The sequence below is a fragment of the Coregonus clupeaformis genome, chromosome 34, assembly GCF_020615455.1.
Source record: "Coregonus clupeaformis isolate EN_2021a chromosome 34, ASM2061545v1, whole genome shotgun sequence".
Taxonomy (NCBI): domain Eukaryota; kingdom Metazoa; phylum Chordata; class Actinopteri; order Salmoniformes; family Salmonidae; genus Coregonus; species Coregonus clupeaformis.
This window is the reverse complement of record NC_059225.1, coordinates 24,051,897-24,060,460: the sequence shown is the minus strand read 5'-3', so window position 1 is coordinate 24,060,460 and position 8,564 is coordinate 24,051,897. Positions and strand designations below refer to the sequence as shown.

The following is an 8,564-nucleotide window of genomic DNA, read 5'->3' as shown; positions in this document are numbered from 1 at the left end:
AGGCAGCTGGGACCATAGTCAGCAAGAAAACAATTGGTAACACACTACGCCGTGAAGGACTGAAATCCTGCAGCGCATGCAAGGTCCCCCTGCTCAAGAAAGCACATATACAGGCCCATCTGAAGTTGAGAGGAGAACTGGGTGAAAGTGTTGTGGTCAGATGAGACTCTCGAGCTCTTTGGCATCAACTCATCTCGCCGTGTTTGGAGGAGGAGGAATGCTGCCTATGACCCCAAGAACACCATCCCCACCGTCAAACATGGAGGTGGAAACATTATGCTTTGGGGGTATTTTTCTGCTAAAGGGACAGGACAACTTCACCGCATCAAAGGGACGATGGACGGGGCCATGTACCATCAAATCTTGGGTGAGAACCTCCTTCCCTCAGCCAGGGCATTGAAAATGGGTATTGGATGGGTATTCCAGCATGACAATCACCCAAAACACATGGCCAAGGCAACAAAGGAGTGGCTCAAGAAGACGCACATTAAGGTCCTGGAGTGGCCTAGCCAGTCTCCAGACCTTAATCCCATAGAACATCTGTGGAGAATGCTGAAGTTTTGAGTTGCCAAACGTCAGCCTCGAAACCTTAATGACTTGGAGAAGATCTGCAAAGAGGAGTGGGACAAAATCCCTCCTGACATGTGTGCAAACCTGGTGGCCAACTACAAGAAACGTCTGACCTCTGTGATTGCCAACAAGGGATTTGCCACCAAGTACTAAGTCATGTTTTGCAGAGGGGTCAAATACTTATTTCCCTCATTAAAATGCAAATCAATTTATAACATTTTCAACATGCATTTTTCTGGATTTTTTTGTTGTTATTCTGTCTCTCACTGTTCAAATAAACCTACCATTAAAATTATAGGCTGATCATGTCTTTGTCACTGGGCAAATGTACAAAATCAGCAGGGGATCAAATACTGTTTTGCCTCACTGTAGTAGCGATGAATCCGGTGTTAAAGGATCAGTGATTCCGGCAGATAAACCGATATGTTCAGGGTCGATAACGGGGTGTGCAGACAGTGCAGACTGGCCGAATAATAGTCCAGGCTAGAGCTGGCTGGCTGGTAGGTAGTGCAGGTCACGGCCACGGACAATGGTGAAGACCGCTAATGGTGGCTAATAGCAAGTAGCTAGTTAGCTGGCTAGCGATGATCTGGTGTTAAGGTCCAATGATTCAGTCATTCCGGCAGAAAATCCTATATGCTCTGGCTCGATAGCGCGATGTGCAGACTGGCCGACAAATTGTCCAGGTTAGAGCTGGCTGGTAGGTAGTGCAGGCCACGGCCACGGACAATGGTGAAGACCGCTAACGGTGGCTAATAGCGAGTAGCTAGTTAGCTGGCTAGCTGGCTAGTTTCAGCCAGAGGTTCTGGATAAAAAATGTATGAAGAAACAACATAATCCATTCCACATTGGGTGAGGCGGGTTGCAGGAAAGTATATTTAGTTAAAGGATGGAAAGTGAGATTGAGAAATATATACGAAAAATACTATTTACATAAGGACACTACAGAAAACACGACCGCACTGCTATGCCATCTTGGATTGTGTTGACCCCAAACATACTTCAAAAGTTGTGGCAAAATGGCTTAAGGACAACAAAGTCAAGGTATTGGAGTGGCTATCACAAAGCCCTGACCTCAATCCTATAGAAAATGTGTGGGCAGAACTGAAAAGGCGCGTGCGAGCAAGGAGGCCTACAAACCTGATTCAGGAGGAATGGCCCAAAATTCACTCAACTTATTGTGGGAAGCTTGTGGAAGGCTACCCGAAACGTTTGACCCAAGTTAAACAATTTAAAGGCAATGCTACCAAATACTAATTGAGTGTATGTAAACTTCTGACCCACTGGGAATGTGATGAAAGAAATAAAACCTGAAATAAATCATGAATCATCTCTTCTATTATTCTGACATTTCACATTCTTAAAATAAAGTGGTGATCCTAACTGACCTAAGACACTAGGATTAAATGTCAGGAATTGTGAAAAACTGAGTTTAAATGTATTTGGCTAAGGTGTATGTAAACATCCGACTTCAACTGTACATGCATACATTATCATATTATTTCAGTTATGGACTATCATATATGCAATTATATGAGATGTTTTCTTAAATGTAATAGTGAAAGCCTCCTGAGTGGCACAGTGGTCTAAGGCACTGCATTGCAGTGCTAGCTGCGCCACTAGAGATCCTGGTTTGAGTCCAGGCTCTGTCGCGACCGGGAGACCCATGGCACACAATTGGCCCAGCGTCATCCATGTTAGGGGAGGGTTTGACCGGCAGGGGTATTCTTCTCCCATTGCGCACTAGCGACTTCTGTGGCGGGCTGGTCGCCAGGTGTACGGTGTTTCCTCCGACCCATTGGTGCAGCTGGCTTCCGGGTTAAGCGGGCATTGGGTCAAGAAGCGGCTCGGCTGGGTTGTGTTCTGAAGGATGCACGGCTCTCGACCTTCGCCTCTCCTGAGTCCGTACAGGATTTGCAGCGATGGGACAAGACTGTAACTACCGATTGGATACCGTAAAAAAGGGGTAAAATAATAAAAAACTTTGGATAATGAATTGTCACCTTGCACTTGATACATTATTCACTTTCATTGATGGTTCCTTTTTTTATGTACTAAAGTGTATTCTTAATATAACTTTTTGTCAATCTTAGGCTATTCTTTGGAGGAGTTGTCATTGACTTACATTTGAAATGTTAATTTTCATTGTTTGTCTTTATGTTTAAGTTTTAGAAATGGACATAGGAGACCGGTACCAGCGGAAAATGCAGTCCCTGTCCGTGAGGAGGAGGACACTGACGTCAGATGAGTTGTTGGTCATTGCTGCAGAAGGCCTGTAGGATGAGGAGGACCATGAAGGCCTTCTTAGAGGAAGATGCCCTTGATGCTGAGCTACTCTGAGAAGATGAGGATGAAGAGAATGAGATGAAGGAGCCAGAGGAAGTTGAGGAGACACCACCTGAGGCCTCTCAGCCAAGCTCTTCAACTGGAAGGTAATTATAAATTATGTGTTATTGTTATGTATTATCAGGCCTTTATATATAAATATATACACTGAGTGTACAAAACATTAAGAACACCTGTTTCTTCCATGACATAGACTGACCAGGTGAATCCAGGTGAAAGCTATGATCCCTTATTGATTTCACTTGTTAAATCCACTCCAATCAGAATAGATGAAGGGGAGGAGACAGGTTAAAGAAGGATTTTCAAGCCTTGAGACAATTGAGACATGGATTGTGTATGTGAGCCATTCAGAGGATGGACAAATCTTCTTCTTCTTCTTCTTCTTCTTCTTCCTCTTCCTCTTCAACTGTGAGGTGCATACACCGCACCTACTGTGAGGCAAGACAAAATACTTAAGTGCCTTTGAACGAGGTATGTTAGTAAGTGCCATGTGCGCACTTCATTTGCGGTGAAAGGTGACAGAGCTAGAGCGGTGTTTGTCAGACCGAGTCATCCCGAAAATCGGTCTTCTCACAAAATCGTCTGTAGTGTACAACCTATGGCAGAATACCTAGAAGTGGTTGAAAACACTTTTTTTCCCACTGTGCTGACTTTGCAGTTGTCAACAGTTACCTTTTGTTCCAGGAATGGCAGTGTAGTCACACAGCACCTGTTAATGACAGTTATCCATCTTTTGACAGACCTTCAATTTTTTCACACACAGCATGTGCCCAGTCTACAGGCCCCCTCTAAAAATTGTTGGCTGTGTTACAGGAAATATAGAAAGGAGAACAGGACCCGGTTTGTTTGTGTGGCACAACGGTTTTGCATCGTAGAGGACCGGAATTGTTTTACTGTAGGTTATGGCACTCCAGTGAGTGTGACTCATTGTGGAAATAGGCACTAGTAAAGGGAATCAGATGTAGCCCTTTCCTGCATGTCACCTCTCCCTTTCATGTTTTCCCTTCCTTATCCAAGACATCCTGAATGCCAACCTCCTTTTATGTTTGATTCATGACTCTAATGGCCTTGGGGATGTAAAGACATTATAAATTGTAATGACTGTAAAAGTATCATTAAGCAGTCTTCAACGCACCTGCCACCACAGGTAATTCATCCTCATGCTTGTCAGGCGTAGTGGTATATGTTGCACAACCTTCAGCAACATAACGATAAAACCACTTAAACTGGTAGAACACTTCCACTAACGGTTTTCACAAATGCAACATATTTTAGACAATGCCCCCAAAATATGCTAATGAACCCACGGCAGCACATTGTCTCGCCTACATTTCAAAGTGATGTGAAAGTTAGGTAAACAACAACAATTCATTTTACAACAATAACACCTTAATTAAACTGTAAAAACAAAGTATTTTTACTTCAACTCAGTAGCCGGTAACTTACTGTCAAATTGCAGATCATTTTTAACAGTGTATGCCATAAGCACATCTGAAGGCTTGTCACCAGCGAAAACACAATGAAGGCTGGTCACCAGCAAAAACACAATGAACCAGTTAGACCATGCTGGTCAGCCAGCGGAACCAGCTAGACCGTGCTGGTCAGACCAACTTGACGAGCGTCTGACCAGCGCTGACCAGCATAGACCAGTATGGACCAGCCTAAACCAGCACGGACCAGCTTGACGTTTATGCTGGTCTATGCTGTTGTCTTTCAGCAGGGACAGAACAACATTGTGTAAGAGCATCTGCCCAACACTTCTGCTCTCAACCTATTACTGCTCAGATACAAGACAAGAAAATGGAAAACATTGACTGAGTCTGTGTCCGAAATGGCACCCTATTCTTTTTATAGTGGTCCTCCTGTAGCTCAGTTGGTAGAGCATGGTGCTTACAACGCCAGGGTTGTGGGTTCGATTCCCACGGGGGGCCAGTATGAAACATTTATGCACTCACTAACTGTAAGTCGCTCTGGATAAGACCGTCTGCTAAATGACTAAAATGTAAATAGTGCACTACTTTTGACTAGGGAAATAGGGATCTGATCAAAAGCAGTGCACCATATAGGGAATAGGGTGCCATTTGGGACTAAACCACAGTAGACAAGAAAATTGATGACACTGACTTGAGAAGAATGAGCTTCACCTAACAGAAAACCATTCTTGACATGACCGCTGTGTGTCAGTGTCAGGTGAGCGGAGCACTGACCTGTCACCTGGCATGTAAGCAGCTGACATATCAGCACGTGTGTTTCATAAATCAATGGCTTCTCGACAGAGAAATGAAACACCACATATTTGTCAGGTGCGTTAAATCCAGGTTTAGCATGACTGAACATGTCAACGTTTTGTCATGTCTGTTAGATGAGCAATGTGTCATCTCCAAACACAAGCCACCTCCACCTTGTCTACTGAGAAACAGTGTGGGCCGAGGAGAGACGGGACCGTGAACCAAATTAAGACTCCTTGAATAAAGACACTGACATGTGCTTGTCATTTAATGTAATTTATATCAACATGATATGTTCTCATACAGTGCCTTGCATAAGACTTCAACACATTGTATTGTGTAACAACCTGGAATGAAAAGGGATTTAATTGTACTTTTTTTTCAACAATCTACTCAAAATACTCTGTAATGTATTTTTATTTTTTTGTAAGATTAATAAAAAATGTATAACTAAAATATAGTCATGCATTCACCCCCTTTGTGAATTCAGGAGTAAAATTTAGCTTAACAAATCCCATAATATGTTATAAGGACTCAGTCTGTGTGAAATAATTGACATTATTATTTGAATGACCAACCCTTCCTCGGTCCACCATACATACAACATCTGTAAGGTCGCTCAGTTAAGTATTGAATTTCAAGTACAGATTCAACTACAAAGACCAGGGACCTTTTCGAAAGCCTCATAAAGAAGGACAGTGATTGGTAGATGGGTAACAATAACAAATCAGACATAGAATATCTATTTAAGTATGGTCAAGTTAATAATTATGCTGTGGATTATGTACTAAACCACCAAGACACATCAAAGATACAGTCAGCCTTCTGAACTGAGCTGCAGGACATGAATTCAACTGCTCAGGGATGTTACCATGAGGCCATTGGTGATTTTAAAACAGTTACAGTGGGGGAAAAAAGTATTTAGTCAGCCACCAATTGTGCAAGTTCTCCCACTTAAAAAGATGAGAGAGGCCTGTAATTTTCATCATAGGTACACGTCAACTATGACAGACAAATTGAGGAAAAAAATTCCAGAAAATCACATTGTAGGATTTTTTATGAATTTATTTGCAAATGATGGTGGAAAATAAGTATTTGGTCACCTACAAACAAGCAAGATTTCTGGCTCTCACAGACCTGTATCTTCTTCTTTAAGAGGCTCCTCTGTCCTCCACTTGTTACCTGTATTAATGGCACCTGTTTGAACTTGTTATCAGTATAAAAGACACCTGTCCACAACCTCAAACAGTCACACTCCAAACTCCACTATGGCCAAGACCAAAGAGCTGTCAAAGGACACCAGAAACAAAATTGTAGACCTGCACCAGGCTGAGAAGACTGAATCTGCAATAGGTAAGCAGCTTGGTTTGAAGAAATCAACTGTGGGAGCAATTATTAGGAAATGGAAGACATACAAGACCACTGATAATCTCCCTCGATCTGGGGCTCCACGCAAGATCTCACCCCGTGGAGTCAAAATGATCACAAGAACGGTGAGCAAAAATCCCAGAACCACACGGGGGGACCTAGTGAATGACCTGCAGAGAGCTGGAACCAAAATAACAAAGCCTACCATCAGTAACACACTACGCCACCAGGGACTCAAATCCTGCAGTGCCAGACGTGTCCCCCTGCTTAAGCCAGTACATGTCCAGGCCCGTCTGAAGTTTGCTAGAGTGCTTTTAGATGATCCAGAAGAGGATTGGGAGAATGTCATATGGTCAGATGAAACCAAAATATAACTTTTTGGTAAAAACTCAACTCGTCGTGTTTGGAGGACAAAGAATGCTGAGTTGCATCCAAAGAACACCATACCTACTGTGAAGCATGGGGGTGGAAACATCATGCTTTGGGGCTGTTTTTCTGCAAAGGGACCAGGACGATTGATCCGTGTAAAGGAAAGAATGAATGGGGCCATGTATCGTGAGATTTTGAGTGAAAACCTCCTTCCATCAGCAAGGGCATTGAAGATGAAACGTGGCTGGGTCTTTCAGCATGACAATGATCCCAAACACACCGCCCGGGCAACGAAGGAGTGGCTTCGTAAGAAGCATTTCAAGGTCCTGGAGTGGCCTAGCCAGTCTCTAGATCTCAAACCCATAGAAAATCTTTGGAGGGAGTTGAAAGTCTGTGTTGCCCAGCGACAGCCCCAAAACATCACTGCTCTAGAGGAGATCTGCATGGAGGAATGGGCCAAAATACCAGCAACAGTGTGTGAAAACCTTGTGAAGACTTACAGAAAACGTTTGACCTGTGTCATTGCCAACAAAGGGTATATAACAAAGTATTGAGAAACTTTTGTTATTGACCAAATACTTATTTTCCACCATCATTTGCAAATAAATTCAATAAACATCCTACAATGTGATTTTCTGGATTTTATTTCTCATTTTGTCTGTCATAGTTGACGTGTACCTATGATGAAAATTACAGGCCTCTCTCATCTTTTTAAGTGGGAGAACTTGCACAATTGGTGGCTGACTAAATACTTTTTTTTCCCCACTGTACCTAGTTTAATGGCTGAGATGGGAAAAATCTGAGTATGGATCAACAACATTGTAGTGACTCCACAATAATGACTTAAATGACAGAGTGAAAAGAATAATACAAATATACTTTTTGGCCTAAATGCAAAGCCAACGCAACATATGACTGAGTAACTGCGTCCTTATTTTCAAGAATGGTTGTGGCTGCATCATGGTATGGGTGCGCTTGACATCGGCAAAGACTGGGGAGTTTTACATTTAAACTCTGTTTTTCACAATTCCTGACATTTAATCCTAGTAAAACGTCCCTGTCTTAGGTCAGTTAGGATCATCACTTTATTTTAAGAATGTGAAATGTCAGAATAATAGTAGAGATAATGATTTATTTCAACTTTTCTTTATTTCATCACATTCCCAGTGGGCCAGAAGTTTACATACACTCAATTAGTATTTGGTAGCATTGCCTTTAAATTGTTTAATTTGGGTCAAACGTTTCGGGTAGCCTTCCACAAGCTTCCCACAATAATTTGGCCCATTCCTCCTGACAGAGCTGGTGTAACTGAGTCAGGTTTGTAGGCCTCCTTGCTCGCACACGCTTTTTCAGTTCTGCCCACAAATGTTCTATAGGATTGAGGTCAGGGGTTTGTGATGGCCACTCCAATACCTTGACTTTGTTGTCCTTAAGCCATTTTGCCACAACTTTGGAAGTATGCTTGGGATCATTGTCCATTTGGAAGACACATTTGTGACTAAGCTTTAACTTCCTGACTGATGTCTTGAGATGTGGCTTCAATATATCCACATAATCTTCCTTCCTCATGATGTTTTTTTTTTTTTTTTACATTTTTACGTCATTTAGCAGACGCTCTTATCCAGAGCGACTTACAGTTAGTGAATACATTTTTTTTTTATCCTGGCCCCCCATGGGAATCGA

General features: G+C 42.5%; 1 non-coding gene across 1 annotated transcript; it reads left to right on the top strand.

Moving 5' to 3' along the window:
• The first annotated feature begins 4,772 nt into the window (after window positions 1–4,772).
• On the top strand, window positions 4,773–4,847 carry trnav-uac. Its single transcript has one exon. It is a non-coding gene; the product is annotated as a tRNA-Val (tRNA).
• Window positions 4,848–8,564: the final 3,717 nt, after the last annotated feature.